Raw genomic sequence first — 24304 nt, 5'->3', positions numbered from 1 at the left:
AATACATCCAGGAAAGTTATTTGGGTGGAATTGAGAAATAGAGATAATCACTTATTGCGATTGTATTACAGATCACTGAATAGTCAATTGAAAATAGAGAAACAAATTTGTAAAGAGATTTCAGTTATCTGTAAGAATAATAGGGTGGTTATGGTGAGGGATTTTAACTTTCCAAACACCGAGTAGGGGGTGTGACGGATGGCAGTTATCAGAAGGGGGAAAAACCGCAAATACAGTCAGGTGGATGGGTTAGCTCCAGGGAAGGTAGGAGGGGTAGGCAGGTAGTCCAGGAGTCTTCTGTGGTTATCCCCATTTCAAACAAGTATGCTGATTTGAAAATGTAGGGGGTGATGGAATGTAGCACAAACAGCCACTTACTGGTACCCAGGCATGTTCTAATGCAATGAGGGTTATGTTGAGATCCAAGCGATCGATTGTGAAGAGGACTCTCCAGTCAGAGGCACAAACAAGTTTCTGTGGTCAGCAGCAAAAAATAAGAATGGTGTGTTACCTCCCTGGTGCCAGGATCAAGAATGTCTCCGAGATGGTGCAGAATGTTCTCAAAGGGGAGAGGGACCAGCAGGACATCATTGTATATATTAGAACCAATGGCAGAGGAAGGGAAAAGGATGAGATTCTGAAGGGAAAATATAGAAAGTTAGGCAGGAATTTTAAAAAGGTGGACCTTGAAGGTAGTCAAATCTGGATGACTCCTAGTGCTGTGAGCTAGTGAGTATAGGAATAGGAGGATAGAGCAGATTAATGTGTGGCTGAGGAACTGGTGCATGGAAGAAGGGTTGATATTTTTGGATCTTTGGAAATCTTCTGGGGTAGAAGTGACATGTACAGAAAGGATGAATTGCATCTGAGTTGAAAGGGGACCAATATTCTGGCAGGGAGCTTTGCTCGAGCTGCTCAGGAGGGTTTTAACTAATAATGTGGGAAATAGTGAAGACAGAAATCAATCTGAGACTGGTACAGTTGGGAAAGGGAACAAGTCAAACAGTCAGGAATAAAGCAGAGAACAAGATGGGACTGATAAATTAAACTGCATTTCCTTCAATGTGAGAGGCTTAATAAGAAAAGCAATGTCCTCAGGTCATGGTTAGAGACATGGTACTGGGATATCATAGCAATTACAGAAATGTAGCTCAGAGATGGACAGGACTGGCATCTTATCCTCCAGGATATAAATGCTATAGCAAGGATAGAAAAGGGGGCAAGAGACGATTGGGAGTGATGTTTTTGATAAGGGATGGTTTTACTGCTGCACTTCGGTAGGATATTCCTGGGAATACAACCAGGGAAGTTATTTGGGTGGAACTGAGAAATAAAAAAAAGGATGATCACCTTGTTGGGATTGTATTATAGACCACCAAATAGTCAGCCGGAAATTGAGAAACAAATCTGTAAGGAACTATCAGTTATTTGTAAGAATAATAGGGTGGTTATGGTAGGGAATTGTAACTTTCCAAACATAGACTGGGACTGCCGTAGTTTAAGGGTTTGAGTACTGTAGATGCTGGAGATTAGAGTAGAGAGCATGATGCTGGAAAAGCATAGCATGTCAGGCAGCATCCGAGGAGCAGGAAAAATCGATGAAGGGCTTTTGCCGGAAACGTTGATTTTCCTGCTCAGATGCTGCCTGACCTGCCATACTTTTCCAGCACCAAACTCTCAGATCTAAAAGTTGAAGTTCTAAATTGGAGCAAGGCTAATTTTGATGGTATTAGGCTGGAACTTTCAAAAGCTCATTGATGACAGATGTTCGCAGGTCAAGCAATGGCAGGAAAATGTGAAGTCTTCAAAAATTAGATAACGAGAGTCCAGAGATAGTACATTTCTGTTCGGGTGAAAGTAAAGGCTGGTAGGTAAAAGGAATGCTGGGTGACTAGAAAAATTGAGGTTTTGGTTAAAAACAAAAGACAGAAACATATGACAGGGGTAGACAGAAGAGATCAAGTGAATCCCTCTAGTATAAAGTTGGTCGGAGTCTATACTTAAGAGGGAAATCAGGAAGGCAAAAAGGGGACAGGACGTAGCTTTGGTAAATAGGGCTAAGGAGTATCTGAAGGGTTTTTATAAATACATTAAGGACAAAAGGGTAACTAGGGAGAGAATACGGCCCCTCAATAGCAAGGCAGCCTATGTATAGAACTGCAGGAGATGGGGGAGATACTAAACAAATATGTTACATCAGTGCTTACTTTGGAGAAGGGCATGGAATTTATAAAATGTGGTGAAATAGATGGTGACATTTGAAAACTGTCCATATTAGAGAGGTGGTGGTGCTGGATGTCTTCAAACACATAGAAGTAGATAAATCATCAGGACCTGATCAGGTGTACCTTAGAACTCTGTGGGAAGTTAGGGAAGTGATTGCTGGGCCCCTTGCTGAGATATTTCCATCACTGATAGGCACAGGTGAGGTGTTGGAAGACTGGAAGTTAGCTACCGTGGTGCCACTGTTAAAGAAATGTGGTCAGGAAAAGACTGGGAACTATCGATCGGTAAGCCTGATGACGGATGGGTAAGTTGTAAAGAATCCCAAGGGACAGGATTTGCATGTATTTGGAAAGGCAATGACTGATTCCAGATAGTCAGCATAGCTTTATGGAAATCATTCTCATGAATTTGATTGAGATTTTTGAAGAATTAACAAGGACGATTGATGAGAGAAGAGTAGTGGCCGTGATCTATATGGACTTCAGTGAGGGGTTCGATAAGGTTCCTCATGGGAGACTGGCTGGCAAGGTTAGCAACTTGTGGATCACTTCAGAGAATATCTCTGGGATACCTGCACCCAGCAACCCCATTGTCATGTGGCTGAACACTTTAATTCCCCTCCCATACCAGCAAGGACATGTAGGTCCTGGGCCTCCTCCATCACTGAACCTTAACTGAGAAAATCTATAGCCTTCAAACTTGTCTTTAAACATTTAGACTAAAACGTAATGTTGAATTATAGAACACATTTTCTGCACTAGAAAACAGACAGGCAGGAAGGCTCAGAAAAAGGTGGGGGGGGGGGGGGAATCTCAAGGAATGCAGAAGATAGGGACATCTGATCTTACCAAGTGATAACAGGATGCTGTAAGGCAATTAAGTACATTTGCTGTAGCATCGGTGAATCTGTGTGAACAGGACACCAAGTGATAACATTCACAGCCGTTCCCTTGTGAAATTAATGACAATGTTTGATTTTGACCCTGAAACGAAACTCGGTACTATCAAAAGCTAATGGTCAGATGCTGCCAATTATAATGGATTCTTATTACCCCTTGCAAGCGGGGCAGAGACAGAGAAAAAAAATCTTTGCTGACTTGAGAGTTCAAAAAGACACTAGGGGGAAGAGACCATTTTAGTGCTGAGGCTATTGGAGCCTGTAGAAAATTAACTTAGTGCTTATCTGCTATGCACTGAATTTAACTGAATTTTGGGACTTTATTATGATATTGAGTAGCCATTACCAGGTAATAATAATGATGCTTTCACTTGCTGTTCTTGCAGACCGCCCTAACTGTCAATTCTAACTAGTCAGATCTTATGTCTTATTTGAATTTGAATCACAAACTTGAAAAGAAGGCATGTTTAATTCGAGACTAATTAATCATTTTAAATACAAGCGTGCAGTAACATTTCAGCCTCAGGTACAGAATGATTCTGTGCTTAAGATAAAAAGCAGGAATCTGCTCCCAGCTTAAAATTATTCTAAACCCAACATTGAAGAGATTATGACACAATCTGTCGGGAAGCCATTTCATGGTCAAAAGTTTGTCCTCCTTGCTAAGAAGCCATTTTGTAAAATAATGATATCAGACACGTGAGCTGTGCAAGGTTACTTTATGATATCTCCCACTTAATTTGGACTGGTACTTCTTTATAGGAACTTATCTCATGAGCAGATGCTTAACTCAGCTAGGTCTGTTTTTCCTACCTGATGGATAGTTCAAGGCCTGTAGGAGTGATCAGTCAAGCGCACCCAGATCAGTCAGTTAACTTTTCTTCTTTATGAATTATTGTCTTTCACTTTTATCTGTCTAATTAAGAACATGCAATGTTTTTGTAAACTTTTGTATCAAGGAACAGTACATCAGAGTAGCCAGCTAGTACTCTACTCTCCTAGTTAGAACCTAGTTCGTTTAATTTATAGCTATCAGTGTTATGTTGTAACAGTGTTGCTATTAGTGAGTAAAGGGGCTGACCAAAATTAAACTAAACTGTCTGTAAGAGGTTTTTATTCCAGAGTTCCAAAGAGTACAATCTCCGGGATGAACCAAGACAGAGGCTTTACAGGTCTGAGTCCACAAGGGATTCCCTGAGCTGTCTCAAATCTGTACTTTAACAATTTGACGCTGTGAGCAGGGTTCCAATAAGGGCTAAGTTTGAGTGAAACTGGAAAAGAGGAGCTTCATCTAAGGGTTAGACCTGAGACGAATGGGCCCACAAGGTAAGATTATACCTTGATTGCTCTTGTTCTGTATCGTCATGTGTGACTTCCCCCATTTCACTCTCTCAGTACCCTGTCATTGTCGGGTTGTTATCGTCTAAAATATTTGTGTGTGTGTGTGTGCATGCACGAGAGAGATTAGATTACTTGCAGTATGGAAACAGGCCCTTCGGCCCAACAAGTCCACACCGAACCACCAAAGCACAACCCACCCAGACCCATTTCCCTAACACAACACTACAGGCAATTTAGCATGGCCAATTCATCTAACCTGCACATTTTTGGACTGTGGGAGGAAACCGGAGCACCCGGAGGAAACCCACACAGACACTGGGAGAATGTGCAATCACCACGCAGACAGTCGCCGAGGTGAGAATTGAACCCGCCTGTGCCAGAGAGAGACTTAGTGCTAACTCTCTGCAGCTTGCAGAAAGTTTAACCCTTTGTGATTCAGTTTGGATGCACATTTGTTGGTGAGTGAATGTTTGTGTTTTGTGTCTGTGCTCTGTCGTGATTGGGGTTGGTGTCCCTGTACATCAGTAGTTTTGCAAAGATTTAAAGTAAGTAGGATAAATATGGGTGTAACTCTAGATAAGATGAAAGACAAACGTCCCCTAACGGAAATAATAAGTCTGTATCCTAATTATAAGAAACAATTAAGGGAAATATTGGCTGCAGCTGCTCAACAAAATAAGGATTGGTCTCCAGGAGGCACATATGATTTAACTCTACTCATTATAAATTGAACAAGGGATTTGAGAAAGTAAGCAGAAAGAAGCCACATGAGTGTGGAAAAAGGTAGTTAGGGAAAAATCAATGCAATCATCATGGAGACAAAACTGTATTAAACAGGGAGTTAGTCCATGAACTGAGGAAGGTTCTGAATTAGATTGGATAGAACTAAAACGCAAATGTGAAGCATATGATTTAGAAGCAGATTTGGAATTGGCTCGAAAAGAAAAGGAAAGCAAAGATTTAGAATTTAAGCTGAAATGTCAGGAGCCCCAATGAAAAGGAAATAAGAATAAGAACAGGCTGCAGCTACGCGGGACTGGACAAATGACAAAGACTGTTCCTTCTACCCCATCCTCTCCTCTCCCAAAGATCAATAAAGAATGGATGAAGAATGGGATTCTGATTTGGAGAAGGAAATATTTTATGTCTCACCTCCTGTCAGCCGACCTCCTCAAGACTCACCCACAGTACGGTCAAAGGGAACACGCTTCACAAAACGAAGTCGCCTGAACCCCCCTCCCTACTCTGAGGACCAATCTGCTGAGACCCATGCCCTTCCCCCAACGAATCATTTGTCACCGTGTGTTAGGAGTTTTACAATTGCACAGATGAGTGAACTTAAGACCACTGATCAAAATCAGTCTAACTGCTGCTTTTAAAATCAGTTTGTACTCTTTAACCAGACGGTCAAAGAAAGTGATGCACTTCTGAAAGAACCAAACATTGCAAGTTTTTCCAAAAAAAAGGTATTTCAGTTCAACTTTAAAACAACCAGAAGTGCAAGTCAAATTCAAGCTAATAAAATTTAAAATTCCACTTGGAAAGATTAGGCCACTGTACAGATTGACAATTACAACTCTGTCCCTAATTAGTATTTACAGACAGCCTGTGGAATTCTACTGGCACCACATTTAATTCATTCAAGATGGAAGTATACATGGCTTCTACATGATTATTTTAAAACTGCACCCAGATTCTCCCAGCCATCCATACGGTGGGATTGGCTACCTCAAATATAACTTTGCATCAAAATGTAGAAGTCTGTACCTCCCATTCTGCAATATCCTCGCTTACTTCTAAACATACTGCACTCAGAATCTGCTTCTCTCCTTAAATACTGCTCTCACATTAACCCCGTTACAGTCCTACAGGAAGAACGTCTTGAACTACCTGATCCTCCCCATGATTGTGTTCTCATAAATTAACTTGTTAGTAAACCACATGCTGATCTTACCGATCAGGCTCTAGTTAACCCAGACCTTACACTTTATGTTGGTGGTTCTTCTATCTCTCCAGAGGGCAAACTTAGGTCAGGATATGCGATTGTCATTTTTTTCCCCAGACACTAGAAGCTTAGTCTGTCGACCCACCCTGTTCCATCCAGCAAGCTGAACTCCTTACTCTCACCTGTGCCTGTATACTTGCTAAAAGAAAGTCAGCAAATATCTATTCTGATGTCTATTATGCCTTTAGATGCGCTCACAATTTTGTTCAACGTTCGCAGCAGCACGGCTTCCTTAGCTCATCAGGAATCCCTACCCTCAATGCTGCCTGTGATGCTAATCTCCTCATTGCTATTCAATTTCCCCCTCAATTGGCAATTATCAAACGTTCTGCTCACTCCTCTGATACTTCCAATGTCATTGAAAACAACAATTCTGCTGACGCAGCTGCTAAGAAAGCAGCACTTGAGCAAAAAGACATGGTCACTCAAATGACGAGTTGGAAACCAAAGAGAGACTCTCCTATTTCCTCTTCTGACACCCTGACCATGCCTGACCGAGAGCAAATACGGACCCATCAGGGAGACGCCTCTGATGAGGAGAGACAAAGATAGGTGAACCATGGTTGTTATGTAAGTAGTTATAATAAGCTTTGGGTTACGCCGGTAAGACAGACACGTCTGCCTGACTTGCTTTTGCCTATTCTAGTTGATTATGTTCATACGCATATGCATGTAGGTATGGAGGGAATGGTGGACAGAATTCTCCAAACTTGGTGGAATTCCCACCTGCAAGAAAAAGCAAAACAAGGAGCTGCAAATTGCCTAATTCGTCAAAAGTATAATTCCGGGAAAGGAATAAAGTGTCCACCAGGTGAAACTCACTTGCAAGTGTACCTTTTGATACTATCCAGTTAGATTTTATAGTTACCTCGAAGACGCGGTTATAAGTATAGCTTAGTGATAATCGATGTATTCAGTAATGGATTGAAGCTTATCCCTGTACTGACTGCACAGCAAAACTACTTGTAAAATTCTGTTAAGGGAAATCATACCCAGATTTGGAATACCAGTAATGGTCTCTTCTGATAATGGCCCCCACTTCTGTGTGGAGCTAAACAAGGAAATATGTAAGAGCTTGAATATGAATCAAAAATTCCATTGTGCCAACCATCCCCAAGCAGCGGCAATTGTAGAAAGAGCCAATGGTACCCTAAAAGGTCAGCTAAGCAAATTGGTAGAAGATGCAGGGCTTAATTGGCTGCAAGTACTTCCAATCGCCATTTTTAATATGAGACCCATGACACAGACAAAGACAGGATTCTCGGCGGCTGAACTAATATATGGAAAGCCCCTGAAGACTCTCTGGTCTGCACCATTAACTGCCCAACACATTGTTGATGTGCGTTTCATGGCAGAAGAGGTGCACAGGTACCTGATTAAGCTAACCAAAGCACTGCAGTCTTATCATCAACAGGTCAAATAAGCTTATCGGATACCAGGGAAGGAAGAAGAAAGAGCTCCAATATTTAAAGACATTAACTCTGGTGACTACATACTATTGAAAGACTTTAATTGTGGAAAATTGGGACCCCCCTGGAAAAGTCCTTATCAAGTTCTTCTGACAACTGAAACTGCAGTAAAGGTAGAAGGATGCTCAACATGGGTCTACAAAGGACATTGCAAGCTTGTAGCCCCCTCACAGTTCTAGTGTTAGTACTGATACAGGCATCTGATGAAAGCCCAACCCAAGTACATGTGCACAAATATAACCAACCCTTCTGTGATAACTTAGACCAGCTAAAACTCCAATGTGACTGTATGTATGATACCTGTACTAATACCATTGGAAGTTATGAATGCAGCTGCCCAGCTGAAGCTCATTTAAACTACTCGCATTGCGTATCCAAACATCACTCTCTACCTTATTGTCATCCTTACAACACTTCTATGCCAGTCATCGTGAGATGGCACAATTCCATAACCTTGTCCATTCCGTCAACTGAAAATTGCTACCTTGAGATGCTTGTCAGTTCCCTTTTCAAAACGAACCATGCAAATTGCAGAAGCATATGGTGTTTTGGCTTTCATTAACAGGGGTATTGAGTTTAAGATTCGTGAGATCTTGTTGCAGCTCTATAAAACTTTGGTTAGACCGCATTTGGAATACTGCGTCCAGTTCTGGTCGCCTTATTATAAGAAAGATGTGGATGCTTTGGAGAGGGTTCAGAGAAGGTTTACCAGGAGGCTGCCTGGACTGGAGGGCTTATCTTATGAGGAGAGGTTGACTGAGCTCAGACTTTTTTTTATTAGAGAAAAGGAGGAGAAGAGGGGACCTAATTGAGGTATGCAAGATAATGAGAAGCATATAGAACATAGAACAGAGAAGAATACAGCGCAGTACAGGCCCTTCGGCCCTCGATGTTGCGCCGATCCAAGCCCACCTAACCTACATTAGCCCACTATCCTCCAAATGCCTATCCAATGCCCGCTTAAATGCCCATAATGAGGGAGAGTCCACCACTGCTACTGGCAGGGCATTCCATGAACTCACGACTCGCTGAGTAAAGAACCTACCCCTAACATCTGTCCTATACCTACCCCCCCTTAATTTAAAGCTATGCCCCCTTGTAATAGCTGACTCCATATGTGGAAAAAGATTCTCACTGTCGACCCTATCTAAACCCCTAATCATCTTGTACACCTCTATCAAGTCACCCCTAAACCTTCTTTTCTCCAATGAAAACAACCCCAAGTGCCTCAGCCTTTCCTCATACGATCTTTCTACCATACCAGGCAACATCCTGGTAAACCTCCTCTGCACCCGTTCCAGTGCCTCCACATCCTTCCTATAATATGGCGACCAAAACTGCACACAATACTCCAGATGCGGCCGCACCAGAGTCTTATACAACTGCAACATGACCTCAGTACTCCGGAACTCAATTCCTCTACCAATAAAAGCCAGTACGCCATATGCCGCCTTCACCGCACTATTTACCTGGGTGGCAACTTTCAAAGATCTGTGTACATGGACACCAAGATCCCTCTGCTCATCCACACTACCAAGTATCCATCCATTAGCCCAGTACCCCATCTTTTAATTACTCTTACCAAAGTGAATCACCTCACACTTAGCTACATTGAACTCCATTTGCCACCTTTCTGCCGAGTTCTGCAGCTTATCTATATCCCGCTGTAACCTGCCACATCCTTCCTCACTGTCTACAACTCCTCCGACTTTCGTATCATCCGCAAATTTGCTCACCCAACATTCTAACCCCTCCTCCAGGTCATTTATAAAAATGACAAACAGCAATGGTCCCAAAACAGATCCTTGCGGAACACCGCTAGTGACGGCACTCCAAGATGAACCTTTGCCATCAACTACAACCCTCTGTCTTCTTACAGCCAGCCAACTCCTAATCCAAACCTCCAACTCACCCTTAATGCCATACCTCCGTATTTTTTGCAGTAGTCTACCATGGGGAACCTTATCAAACGCCTTACTAAAATCCATATACACCACATCTACCGCTTTCCCCTCGTCCACCTCCTTAGTCACCTTCTCAAAGAATTCAATAAGGTTTGTGAGGCACGACCTGCCCTTCACAAAACCATGCTAACTATCCTTGATCACATTATTCCTATCCAGATGTTCATAAATCCTATCCCTTACAATTCTCTCTAATTGCCCACAACAGAAGTGAGACTCACCGGCCTATAGTTACTAGGGTTATCCCTACTCCCCTTCTTGAACAAGGGAACCACATTTGCTAGCCTCCAATCTTCTGGCAATACTCCTGTAGACAACGAGGACATAAAAATCAAGGCCAATGGCTCTGCAATCTCCTCCCTTGCTTCCCAGAGAATCCTAGGATAAATGCCATCAGGCCCAGGGGACTTATCTATTTTCACCCTTTCCAGAATTTCCAACACCTCTTCTCTACATACCTCAAAGCCATCCATTCTACTTAATTGTGACTCAGTACTCACATTGACAACAATGTCCTGTTCCCGATTGAATGAATACTTTTCGTCAGTATTCAATGTCTCCCCAATCTCTTCAGCCTCCACACGCAACTTCCTACGACTATCCTTGACTGGACCTATTCCTACCCTAGTCATTCTTTTATTCCTGACATACCTACAGAAAGCCTTAGGGTTTTCCCTAATCCTACCAACTAAGGACCTTTCATGTCCCCTCCTTGCTGCTCTTAGGTCTCTCTTCAGGTCCTTCCTGGCTACCTTATAACTCTCAATCTTTACATAGGCCGCCCTCTTCCATTTAACAAGGAATTCCAATTCCTTATTAAACGATGGCTCCCTCACATGACCCTTTCCTCCCTGCCTGACGGGTACATACTTATCAAGGACACTCAATAGTTGCTCCTTGAACAAGCTCCACATATCAATTACGCCCTTGCCTTGAAGCTTACTTTTCCAAGCCACACATCCTATGTCATGCCTCACCGCATCATAATTTCCCTGCCCCCAGCAGATAGATTCGATAGCCAGAGACTATTTCCCAGGGCAGAAATGACGAACACGAGGTGTCACAGTTTTAAGCTGGTTGGAGGAAAGTATAGAGGGGATGTCAGAGGCAGGTTCTTTACACAGAGAGTTGTGAGAGCATGGAATGCGTTGCCAGCAGCAGTTGTGGAGGCAGGGTCACTGGGGACATTTAAGAGATTCCTGGACATGCATATGGTCACAGAAATTTAATGGTGCATACATGAGGATCAGTGGTCGGCACAACATTGTGGGCTGAAGGGCCTGTTCTGTGCTGTACTGTTCTATGTTCTATTGAGAACATAGTACAGAAATCACCAAACCCTAAGGCACCTATTGCCATGAGACTGACCACTTATACCTTCTTGACGGAAGCCTATCCTATCCAACCTACTGCCACTGACAGAAATACCTTTACACGTTTCCTGTATTCAGTAGCTACAGTAATTAACAAGACAAGCTGGAAAGATGAAGAAAGACCAAAAATACTATGCACTCCCAATCCTCCTCCTGTTACTAATGGTTTCTTTATTCAAGCTAAGCCCCCTGACCCATGTGTTATCTGCTCACTCTTCCATCATTCTAATGCCCTTTCCACTTTTCACCCCCCCCCCCCCACTGTGAGATGCCGGAAGTAGATGATGAATGGAACACCCACCAGCAGGTGAATCAGTATGAAGCAACAAGTAGAGGAAAAACAAAATGGGACTTACACAACGTCTTCCATCAACAAACCTGGTGGTCCAGGTTGCTGGGAGGCCTTATTCCTGGCTGGGGTATTGAGATGGCCCTAGATCAGATAAGTGACCTTGCCTATGATATCAAAAAACCTGCCAACTCGACTGCCCATGCTTTAAAACTGGTGAACAAAGAGTTACAGGAGACTCAGGTGATGATGCTTCAGAATCGACTAGTGCTAGATTTCCTCCTTGCTAAAGGAGGAGCCACTTGTTCAGTCATTGGCCCGCAATGTTGTGCCTACATCGATGATTTCTTGAAAGACATTTTGGACGATACAGATGTTATCATCAAAACGGGTCAAGACGCAGGGAAGGTACCTGCCCCACAGTCATCCGATTCACATGGATGGAGTTTTACTTGCTGGCTATGGTCGCTGTACGGATGGATCCCATGTGGGACGTACTGATAATCCTTGGTCTCATCCTAGGAATATACATTGTCGCCCACTTATGCATGAAATGGACCGTACATTGCTTTTCACCTGAGCCAAAGAGGAATCTGATTAATCGACCCATGTCCCCCCCCTCTACCGACATGCCCGAACTTCCATGCTGGAATCCAGTATTTTTCAGACTCTGCTCCTCCGTACGATGACTCGCCAGAGGAGGCACTTGATTTATTAAGAATACAAATAGACTGAATAGACTAAGTATACTTGTATAAGTCAAGTAGTTATCATGAAATGACAAAACAAGGCAGGAAGGCTCAGAAAAAGGGGAGATCTCAGGGAATGCAGAAGATAGGAACATCTGGGCTCACCAAATGATAAGAGGATGCTGTAAGGCAATTAAGAACATTTGCCTTAGCATCGGTGAATCTGTGTGAACAGGACACCAAGTGATAACATTCACAGCCGTTCCCTTGTGAAATTAATGAGAGTGTTTGATTCTGACCCTGAAATGGAACTCGATACTATCAAAAGATTTGTAATTAACGGCAGGATGTTGCCAATTATAATGGATTCTTATTAACCCTTGCAAGCGGGGCAGACAGAGAGAAAAAAAATCTTTGCTGACTTGAGAGCTCAAAAGGACACTAGAGGGAGAGACCATTTTAGTGGTGAGGCTATTGGAGCCTGTAGAAAATTAACACTTAGTGCTTATCTGCTATGGATTGAATTTAACTGCATTTTGGGTCTCTATGATGCTATTGAGTATCCATTACCAGTTATTAAATACAAACTCTGCAAGAGGTAATATGAATGAAGCTTTAACTAACTTGCTGTTCTTGCAGACCACTCTACAGACCCTACAGACTGCCCCAATTGTCCGATCTTATGTCTTATTTGAATCACAATCTTGCAAAGTGTGTTTAATTTGAGACTAATTATTCATCTTAAATGAAAACTTGCAGTAACATTTCAGCCTGAGGTACAGAATGAATCTATGCTTAAGATAAAAAGCAGGAATCTGCTCCCAGCTTAAAATTATTCTAAACCTAACATTGAAGAGATTCTGACACAATCTGTCAGGAAGCCATTTTATGGTCAAAGATTTGCCGCCATTTCGTAAAACAATGATATCAGACATGCGAGCTGTGCAAGGTTACCTTATGACATCTCTCACTTAATTTAGACTGGTACTCCTTTATAGGAACTTATCTCACGAGCAGATGCTTAACTCAGCTAGGTATGTTTTTCCTACCTGATGGATAGTTCAAGGCCTGTGGGAGTGATCAGTCAAGCGCACACAGATCAGTCAGTTAACTTTTCTTCCTTACGAATTATTGTCTTTCACTGTTATCTGTCTAATTAAGAACATGCAATGTTTTTGTAAACTTTAGTATACTTTTGTCACACTTTGTGACAGTACATCAGAGTAGCCTGCTGGGGCACTTGAAGAGATGGTACCCCACTTTCCTGGGTTATTAGAACTCGTTAGTTTAGCTTATAGGCATCACTGTTACAACATAACACTGATACTATTAGTGAATAAAGGGGATGACTAAAATTAAATTAAACTGTCTGCAAAAGGTTTTTATTGCAGACTTCCAAAGAGTACGATCTCCAGGGTGAACCAAGAGACAGGCTTTACAGGTCTGAGTCCACAAGGGATTCCCTGGGCTGTCTCAAATCTGTACATTAACATAACCACCCGAAGCCTTGAGGAAGAACACTTGATGCTACAGAGATATCTGTCAGGGCCCCAAGCTCTTTCCTCTCTCGCTTCCCCTAGCAACCTGGGATAAATCCTATCCGGTCCTGGGTATTTTCCACCTTAATAACCTCTAGCCTACCCAACACATCTTCCTACTTATTTCAACATGATCCAGAGTAATCAAGCTTCTACCTCTAATCTCAATAGTCATCATGTTCCTCTCCTCCGTGACCACTGATGCAAAGTTGAGATTCAGAATCTCCCCCATTTTCTCAGGTTTGATACACTGCCTTCCTTCCTTATCATTTAGTGGACCAATCCTTTCTCTCGTTACCCACCTGCTTATATAAGATTAGAAGACTTTGGGATTCTGCATAATTCTGCTCACTGAAGCAATGTCATGACTCTTTTTAGCCCGCTTGATTCCTCATTTAAGACTGGTCCAACTCTCCCGATATTCCTCCAGGGCCTGTTCTGTTCTTACCTGCCTGGACCTTATTTTTGCTTCCCTTTTCCTCTTGGCTCGTTGTACAATTTCTCCTGTCATCCATGGTTCACGATTCTGGTTTTCCCTATCCCTTGCTTTCAACAGGATGTCTATCCTGCACTATCTTTGAAAGCCTCCCACATATCAAATCTGGACTTCACTTCAATCCCCATTTCACAGCTCCTGCCTAATTTTGATATAATTGGCCTTGGCCCCGTTTAGTACACTTCCCTTAGGACCACTCTCATCTTTGTCTAAGAGTATACTAAAACTGAAAGAATTATGGTCACTGTTCCCAAAGGAATCCTCACCGCAACTTCTACCACCTAGTCTGGCTTATTCCCCAACACCAGATTCAATATGGCCCCTTCCCTTATCGGACTATTGACACACTGCTCTAGAAAACTGTCCTGGATGCTTCTTGCAAATTCTGCCCCATCCAGACCTCTGGCACTGAGTATCAATGTTGGGAAAATTAAACACAGGTGAGGTGCCAGAGGACTGCAGGGTTGCTCATGTTGTCCCCCTGTATAAGAAAGGTAGTCGGGATATTCCGGGTAACTACAGACCAGTGAGCCTGATGTCAGTGGTGGGAAAGTTGCTGAAGAAAGTACTGAAGGATAAAATATATTTATATTTGGAAAAGAATGATCGGTGATAGGCAACATGATTTTGTGCAGGGGAGGTCGTGCCATACCAACTTAATAGAGTTCTTTGAGGAAGTGACCAAGTTGTTAGATGAAGGAAAAGCTATACATGTCATACACATGGACTTTAGTAAGGCGTTTGATAAGGTTCCCCATGGTAAACTAATGGAGAAAGTGAAGTCACGTGGTGTGCAGGGTGTTCTAGCCAGGTGGATGAAGAACTGGTTGAGCAACAGAAGACAGTAGTACTGGAAGGGAGTTTCTTGAAAAGGAGAAAGGTGACCAGTGGTGTTCCACAGGGATCAGTGCCGAAGCCACTGATCAGCAAGCTTGCAGATGACACGAAGATTGGTGGAGTAGCAGAAAGCATAGGGGACTGTCAAAGAATACAGGAGAATATAGATCGACTGAACAGTTGGGTGGCAAAGGGCAGATGGAGTTCAATCCAGGCAAATGTGAGGTGATGCATTTTGGGAAGTCTAATTCTAGAGAGAATTATACAGTAAATGGAAGAGACTTGGGAAAAGTTATTGAGCAGAGAGATCTGGGAGTTCAGGTTCATTGTACCCTGAAGGTTGCTGCACAGGTGGGTAGAGTGCTCAAGAAGGCATGCGGTATGTTTGCCTTCATCAGATGGGGTATTGAGTATAAGAGCTGGCAGGTCATGTTAAAATTCTATAAGACGTTGGTTTGGCCGCATTTAGAATACTGTGTCCAGTTCTGGTCGCCATATTACCAAAAGGATGTGGATACATTGGATATGGTGCAGAGAACATTTGAGGATGTTGCCTGATATGGAAGGTGCTAGCTATGACAAGAAGCTGAGTAGATTAGGATTGTTTTCATTAGAAACTAGAAGGTTGAGGGGGGACCTGATTGAGGTCTACAAAATCATGAAGGGTATAGATAGAGATAAGTGTAAGGTATAGGGTTAAAATTGTGCAGAATAAGGGAACAGGTGTTGTTTCTGCAAAAGCTTACATTATAAAATTAGGCTGCGCATGCAAATAATAAACAGTGAGAAGTGAAAACAGATAGAATTGTCTATGACTAATAAGGCAGAGCCATTGTGGAGCGGGACGTACCAGGCGTAGGAAAACAGAAAGAAGCAAAAACAGGTAGAATTATCTCTGACTAATAGGGCAGAGCAATTGTGGAGCAGGATGTACCAAGAATAGGAGAAGCGAAAACAGGCCAAATTATCTCTGACTAATAGGGCAGAGTGACCGTGTAGCGGGATGTACCAGTAACAGGAGAATAGTGTGCCAGTCGCAGGAGCGATGTGGCCAATGGATGGAATTTAGTTTGGTAGGATGATCGCACGAAGACAGCAAACTATGCCAGGATAGTCACGTATAAGGAATGAAATAAATAAGAGTAAGGGGCGACAGGCTTAGAGTAATGGGAGAAGTAAACAGAGGCGGAGAGAAGCTAGACAAAGGTGGAGCGAAGCTAGAGCTTGTGATAGGCTACACGCTACAGTAAAAGTAACCAATGGGGTGAAAGGGGAGGACCGAGAGATGCAGCTGATCAGCATAAATCAGAATGTAACCCTCAGATCGGGGTGCTTACTCATTAGGCACCCTTTCTTGCAAGTACGTATCAATAAAATTCGCTGCTTCAGAATTTGACTCTGACTGAAATTTATTAATATGTGAGCTTTATTTCTCTCAGATTTGGGGGCTCGTGTCCTGGATATCTATCATCACCAGTGGGGTAGACATCGTCGATGGCTGGGAAGACGTGTCCCCTTCCTTTTAGAACGGTCCTGTGTTCCTTGGCGGTGGGTTTCCCCTTCTGGTTGACTGATAGACTCTCATCGGATCTCAATCTGAACCAGGCGAAAGTAAGTAGGCACAAGGAGCCAGGCAACTCTGTGCATGGACCAAGGTAGGGAAATTGACTTTTAAGTACTGCTTTGGTGGCTGGGATTGAGTTCTAGTGGTTAATAAGTGTCTAATGAAAGAACTCAATATGGGCTGTGCCGAGGGTTAAGTATAAGCCTCCGAAAGAAAAATGGAAATTGAGGCGGGGTCCTTGACAACATACCTCCAGAAAGTCCGTTGGGCAGGATGTTGTGGAATTGGAAAAAATAATACTTGCATAAGGGGAAGAGATAGCAAAACGATGATTAAATATTGTTAATATGGACTAAGGAATCCATTCTTCGTCCTGCCGTCTTCTGGCCAAAGTATGGGTTGAATGAAGTTCTGTTTGTAAATATTTGAATTTATATGTCAACAGAAAAACAGTCTTTCAGTCAGGAGGGATCAGATTATGCTTAGTGTTGAAAGGGCTAGTAACTGAAGGGCTACTGAGGGTACAATTTGTAACTAAATCATGGCCAAACATCAAAAATAAATTTCAGAAAATAGATGGGTGGAGTGAGAAATCACTTGATGAATTGTTAAGAGATGCACAGAAAGTGTTTGTAAAGAGAGAGGATGAGAAGCAAAAGCAGAAGGCAAAAATGATGGTAGCCATAGTTGACGAAGTAGTCAAGAAAAGAATCGAATCAGTGACTAGCAACCGGAGTGGAGGTGGCAGCATGTAGAACATAGAGGAAGGGGTAGAGGACGAGGAGGACCTTTCATAGGGTCCAGTCAACAGGGACAAGGACAGAGGTGGAGACCCCAACAAGCAGGGTGTTACATCCAAAAAAAAATTTCAAAAGATAGAGGGGTGGAGCGAGAAGCCTCTAGAGTTGTTGTTGCGGGAAGCTCAAAAAGTGTCTGTGAGATATTGTGTGTGTGTGTGAGAGAGAGAAAAGAGCTGTAAAGCTAGTAGAAAGTTTAACCCTTTGTGATTTGGTTTGTATGCACATTTGTTTGTTTGTGATTGAATGTTTGTGCTTTGTTCCCTGGAGCTTGAGATCCAGGACTGTGTTGAATCTGATTTCTATTATGGAAATTTAACATGATTTCTTTTAAGGTTAAGGATTTTACAGTGATTATGAAATAAAATGTTAGCTCCTGTTCTTTTTACAGGTCATGACTGTCTTACTATCAGTTTCTAATTAATCTCTTTTATCCTTACATAAAAGCTATTTCAAATCCACTTAATACAGAGGAAAACAACATGATAACCTTTTTTTGTGTTTCAGACTTATTTGTTTTCACTTAATTTTAAGCCGTAGCTTTATTCAGAAAATTCCCTCCCTCAAAGACAGTTGAAGTTTCAGTTCAACATTAGATTGTAATAAATCAATCCTATGGTTAATATCTGTGACCTTGGATTCGGCCATTATTCATGCATTAGAAGTTTTTTTTTAACTTGAATAGACAAATCCTTTTAAGACATCTCTGGTTATTTCATGACCTATAGCAATGTAATTGAGCAATGACTGGTCAGGACTACTTAAGAAAACTAATTTTGGATTTAAATTAAGGGACTAAAACCGGGTAATAATAGTGGATTTCAAAGTTGGGAACTGTATGCATTTTACATTTTAATATTAATACTGAATAAATGAATTTATAATATATAAATATATATTTACAAATAAGATTCCAAAATGTATAGTTAGGAACAGGCTTTAAAGTTAGACAAGCATAAATTGATAAATTGGTATTTGAAGCGATAGGGAACAAGAAACATTGCAATATTTCTTTTAAAAAATCAAGTTTTAAACAAAACATTCGGTGTTGAAGAATGGTCATTAGGTGGTCCTAAAGCTGTTCAATTGGTTAAATTGGCAACGTAACATGGGAGCGGGAACAAAAGAGTTAATTGGACCATGGCGATAGTTTTGTGATGAGAGGCATGAAGAATCAGTTTTGCGCTCATGACAAGATACTGCCACCAAATTGGGGATTGAATTAACTGCAAATGGTGCGATGGAATCTGTTGAGGTTCTTAAAAATGAACATGCTCGAGCAAAACAATTACAGAAACAGAATGAGAAGTCACAAGTGACTGGTAAACTGCGCAATTACAGTTTTAAAAATGTTTTAGTCACTTGTTGCGTTTCCATCCTGAATTACAGATAATTATATTATATAAATAAAATAATCTTTAATAATTAATATTTATAATAAATCAATTGTATTAGCCTGACTCAATATTAATTGGCAGGATCCCTTCACACATTCTCAGTGACCTGTCATATTGATTCATAGCTAATTTAAAACATGACAGCATTAATTCATTGTTAATTAAAGAATGGAAAACTACATTACTGGCCAGAGTGTGTGCAGACAGTGGCAGCAACAGCCTTATTGGTAGAGGAGAGTCGGACACTTACTTTTGGGGGAGCCTTAATAGTCATCAGGTATGGACCATATTAAATCAGAAAGCAGGGCGGTGGCTTACGGACTCTAGAATTCTAAAACACGAAGCAATTCTAATAGAGAGAGATGGCCTTACATTGATCATAGACAATTGTCTGAATCCAGCTACCTTTCTCTGGAAAGGAGAGGATGAAGCTCCCTCAGACCCAGAACATGACTGCCTTGACATTATAGAATATCAGACTAAAGTAAGAATGACCTGAGAGACATGGAACATAGAAGAATACAGCGCAGTACAGGCCCTTCGGCCCTCGATGTTGCGCCGATCCAAGCCCACCTAACCTACACTAGCCCACTATCCTCCATATGCCTATCCAATGCCCACTTGAATGCCCATAATGAGGGAGAGTCCACCACTGCTACTGGCAGGGCATTCCATGAACTCACGACTCGCTGAGTAAAGAACCTATCCCTAACATCTGTCCTATATCTACCCCCCCTTAATTTAAAGCTATGCCCCCTTGTAATAGCTGACTCCATACGTGGAAAAAGATTCTCACTGTCGACCCTATCTAAACCCCTAATCATCTTGTACACCTCTATCAAGTCACCCCTAAACCTTCGTTTCTCCAATGAAAACAACCCCAAGTGCCTCAGCCTTTCCTCATACGATCTTTCTACCATACCAGGCAACATCCTGGTAAACCTCCTCTGCACCCGTTCCAGTGCCTCCACATCCTTCCTATAGTATGGTGACCAAAAACTGCACACAATACTCCAGATGCGGCCGCACCAGAGTCTTATACAACTGCAACATGACCTTAGTACTCCGGAACTCAATTCCTCTACCAATAAAAGCCAGTCCGCCATACGTCTTCTGCACCGCACTATTTACCTGGGTGGCAACTTTCAAAGATCTGTGTACATGGACACCAAGATCCTTCTGCTCATCCACACTACCAAGTATCCGACCATTAGCCCAGTACCCCAGACATCCCTCTACATGCAAGGGCGAGGCTGTTCATTGATGTGTCCTCCAGAGTGATTGAAGGTAAAAGACACAATGGATATGCAGTAGTGGATGGAATAGAGGAGAGTGTTATTGAGGCTAATTGACTACCCAATGATTGGTCGGCACAGACTTGAGAACTTTATGCACTAGAAAGGGCCCTTAAGACCTTGGAAGGCAAAGAAGTAACTGTATACACAGATTCTAAGTCTGCCATAAGCAGTAGGGGTCAAGAACTAGCTCATGAATTGGTAAAGCAAGTATTAGAATCCCTTTTGTTGCCAAAGGAAATAGCAATAGTCCACATAAATGAACTTCAGGGAAATGATCCCAAAGCAAAGGGAAATAGATTGGTGGATGAAGTCGCTAAGGAGGCAGCTCTGAACCCCCAGCTCGCGCAAAGGAAGAGAGAGAGTTAGAAGAACTGGGAGCTACGCAGACAGAGGGGCGCTGGATGCTACCCGATGGCCGGGAGATGCTAAATAAGATGATGATGCGAGAAATTATGGCTGTCTTACAATAGGGGAGTCACTGGGGAGTGCAAGCAATGTGTGATTTGGTCTTAAGGAAATATGGATGCAAAGGAATCTATACAATAGCCAAACAGACATGTGAGGGATGTATAACATGCAAGAAAGTCAACAAGAAGGTATTGAGGAAACAAGTCCCAGGAGGGAGAGAACCTGGGCTCCGACCATTTCAGAGCAGAGCATTCAGGTAGACTATACCGAATTACCCCGAGTGGGAAGACTGAGGTATATACTGGTAATGGTTGATCATCGATCTGGATGGGTGGAGGCGTATCCTGCAAGTGGGGTGTCCAAGGTAATACTTGAACACTTAATTCCCAGATACGGGATAATGGAATGTATAGATTCGGATCAGGGAACTCATTTTACTTCCAGGGTACTCCAGGGAGTGATGAAGGGGTTAGGAGTCTCCTGGGAGTTCCACACCCCTTGGCACCCACCTTAATCAGGAAAGGTTGAGAGAATGAACCGAACAATCAAGAAGTTATCTAAATTATTACTAGAAGCCAGACTCCCTTGGACTAAGTGTTTACCTATAGCCCTTTTGCGGGTACAAACGGCCCAAAGGAAAGATTTGGGGCTGTCCCCTTATGAGATATTGCTTGGCCTTCCCCACCTGGGAACGGAATGGGAACTGCCAACCCTGGAGACGAAAGATCTGTTCTTAAAGAAGTATATATTGGGCTTGTCCTCCTCTGTCTTTTCTTAGGAAACAAGGATTACTGGCACAGACTCCGCCCCTTGGATTCGCCGTTCATCCCATCCGGCTGGGAGATTTGGTCCTAATTAAGTCATGGACAGAAACTAAATTGCAACCAGATTGGGAGGGACAGTACCAGGCTCTTTTGACTACTGAAACGGCGATACACACGGCGGAGAAAGGCTGGACTCACTACACCAGGATTAAAGGACCGGTGGAATCCCCGGTTAAGAAAGAAGTCTGGACAGCCGAATCAACAGAAGAACCACTGAAAGTCAAACTCAAAAGACTTTAAGTAACTGATTTTTATGCGGACGCGGGATAGTTTCTTTTTGATATCTATATACTGTATTGCATGTTAAATCTTTCGGTCCTTCAATACTAATGTAGAATTCTGGGGACGCTTAGGGTTACCATATTAGCTGCCTTAGTATTGGGATGTTGTCAAATGATGCTGTCATCTCCATATTTGTTATTAACGGTCCCTGAGTCTGAATATCCGCAAGTAATAGAGGTCGATGGGTTCTCCGGGTGGATCTCTGGTGGTACTGTGGAGGCAGAATATTACGACCTACCTCCTGACTGGAGAGGGATATGTGCAATTGGCAATCCCATTCACCTTGGCACTTGAGAAGGAGAAGATGGTGGTAACAAAGAATGTGAGGGGTAAAAGGTCATTATTAGATTCTTCCTTTGATGATAGGATTTATCTCGACTCTATAGGAGTTCCTAGAGGGGTCCCCGATCAGTTCAAGGCCCGCAACCAGATTGCAGCAAGTTTTGAATCGGCCCTATTTTGGTGGGTAACGGTCAACAAGAATGTGGACTGGATAAACTATATTTTTTACAACCAGCAAAGATTCATCAATTACACTAGAGATGCAGTCAAGGGTATTTCTGAGCAACTTGATGCAACCAGCAGAATGGCCTGGGAAAACAGACTGGCCTTAGATATGATCCTAACTGACAAAGGGGGTGTATGTGTGATGTTAGGAGGTAGCTGTTGTACCTTTATTCCAAACAATACAGCACATGATGGGTCAATCTCTCGTGCCTTGCGAGGATTGACCACCTTGGCGGAAGAATTGGCTGAGAATTCAGGAGTGGACACATCACTCACGGGATGGCTGGAATCATGGTTTGGGAAATGGAAGGGAGTGGTTGTCTCCATCCTCGCCTCCCTGATAGTGGTAGCAGGGCTACTGACAGCAATTGGCTGTTGTATCATACCTTGTGTACGGGGTTAACCCAGCAGCTAATTGAGTCGGCCTTGGCAAAACAAATGCCTCGAAAAGGTAATCAGGCAGAGGGACTCGACCTCCTGAACAATGAGGGGATGGGTGACCTGAAGGAATTAGCCACGATAAATGAAGTCTCAGGGATAATGCTAGCAAACTCGAAGGCAACATATGAGACAAATGCAGAAGACAACATTTAGTAGCCAAGAAGGAAAAGGGGAGATTGTAAGGTATAGGGTTAAAATTGTGCAGAATAAGCGAACATTATAAAATTAGGCTGCGCATGCAAATAATAAACAGTGAGAAGTGAAAACAGATATTAGTCATAGATAATTCTAAGGCAGAGCAATCGTGGAGCAGGATGTGCCAGGCATAGGAGAAGCGAAAGCAGGCCAAATGATCTATGACTAATAGGGCAGAGTGACCGTGTAGCGGAATGTACCAGTAACAGGAGAATAGTGTGCCAGTCGCAGGAGGGATGTGGCCAACGGATGGAATTTAGTTTGGCAGGATGATCGCACGAAGACAGCAAACTATGCCAGGATAGTCACATATAAGGAATGAGATAGATAAGAGTAAGGGGCGACAGGCTTAGCGTCATGGGAGAAGTAAACAGAGGCGGAGAGAAGTAGACAAAGGTGAAGTGAAGCTAGAGCTTGTGATAGGATACTTTTGCTGTAGCGCGTAGCCTATGGGGTGAAAGGGGAGGACCGAGAGATGCAGCTGGACAGCATAAATCAGAATGTAACCCTCAGATCGGGGTGCTTACTCATTAGGCACCCGTTCTTGCAAAGACGTATCAGTAAAATTCGCTGCTTCAGAATTTGACAGTGACTGAAATTTATTAATATGTGAGTTTTATTTCTCATAAGTTCTTCCCAGGGTGACGCGTTCAAGGTGAGAGGGGAAACGCTTAAGGGGGATATACGCGACAATTACTCAACACAGAGGGTGGTCGGTGCCCAAAATGCTTTGCCAGTAGAGGCAGCCCAGGTAGATGCCTCTGGACAGATGCATGAGTAGGTGGGGATCAGAGGGATACAGAGGCTTAGGAATTGGGCGGCAGGTTTAGACAGTGGATTTGGATCCTCTCAGGCCTGGAGGGCTAAAGGGCCTGTTCCTGGGCTATAAATTTTCTTTGTTCTTTATTACATTTGCCTTCCTAACCACCAACTGAACCTGCCTGTTAACCTGAAGAGAATCCTGAACTCGGACTCACCCCCGAGGACCTTGTTTGTGCTTCAGGCCTGGCAGCATCTGTCCAGAGACAGACAGAGAGAAAGCGGAGTCAACGTTTCGAGTCCGGGGGCAGCCGTCCTTCGGGAGAGTGGCCTTTGGTCTTGATGTGCCGCCGCACAATTTCTTCTTCACTCCCACCTCTCTGTCTGTGTGTGTATTTGTCATTATTATTGAGTTTGGCGAGTCCCGGAGCCGGCCCTGTTGTTTCTCTCTCCTGAAAGGGTTGTCCCTTTAAAGAGCCTTTCCCCTGAAGCAGCTGCTAACGGTCACTTGGGGCACGAGGCGGCCGTTAACCGCCATCTCGCGCGGGGCCTGAAGCTAAAATGGCGCCGGGGCCACGCGGGAAGGAAAAGCGCCGAGGGAGAGCGGACTGTGTCAACATGTCCCGTTCCCGAGGGTCAGGATGGTGGTTATTGGGGGGTTGAGGGGGACAGGAGAGATTCCCCCTCCCAGTGAGGCATCTTGTACA

General features: G+C 43.0%; 1 protein-coding gene and 1 long non-coding RNA gene across 7 annotated transcripts in view; one reads left to right on the top strand and one right to left on the bottom strand.

Moving 5' to 3' along the window:
* The window catches only part of LOC122544647 (uncharacterized), a 211597-nt gene that overhangs the window by 134031 nt on the left and 53262 nt on the right, over window positions 1–24304 (bottom strand). The window lies entirely within an intron of this gene.
* Window positions 16351–24304, top strand: part of LOC148135389 (uncharacterized) — a 31654-nt gene continuing 23700 nt past the window's right edge. For 2 of the 6 annotated variants that reach the window (XR_015755122.1, XM_087984730.1), the window contains exons 1-3: window positions 16351–16485; window positions 16565–16780; window positions 21368–21653. The gene's annotated coding sequence lies outside the window, so the exon portion shown is untranslated. Of the gene's footprint in view, window positions 16486–16564; window positions 16781–21367; window positions 23448–24304 lie in introns of all 6 variants that reach the window. The other 4 variants (XM_087984732.1, XM_087984733.1, XR_015755121.1 and 1 more) reach the window with 3 other exon arrangements.

Source organism: Chiloscyllium plagiosum, unplaced genomic scaffold (assembly GCF_037043375.1).
Source record: "Chiloscyllium plagiosum isolate Xiang-an unplaced genomic scaffold, Cpla_swu_hap1 HiC_scaffold_49, whole genome shotgun sequence".
Lineage (NCBI taxonomy): Eukaryota > Metazoa > Chordata > Chondrichthyes > Orectolobiformes > Hemiscylliidae > Chiloscyllium > Chiloscyllium plagiosum.
Note: the sequence above shows the minus strand (reverse complement) of the source record. Positions and strands in the feature narration are given on the sequence as shown.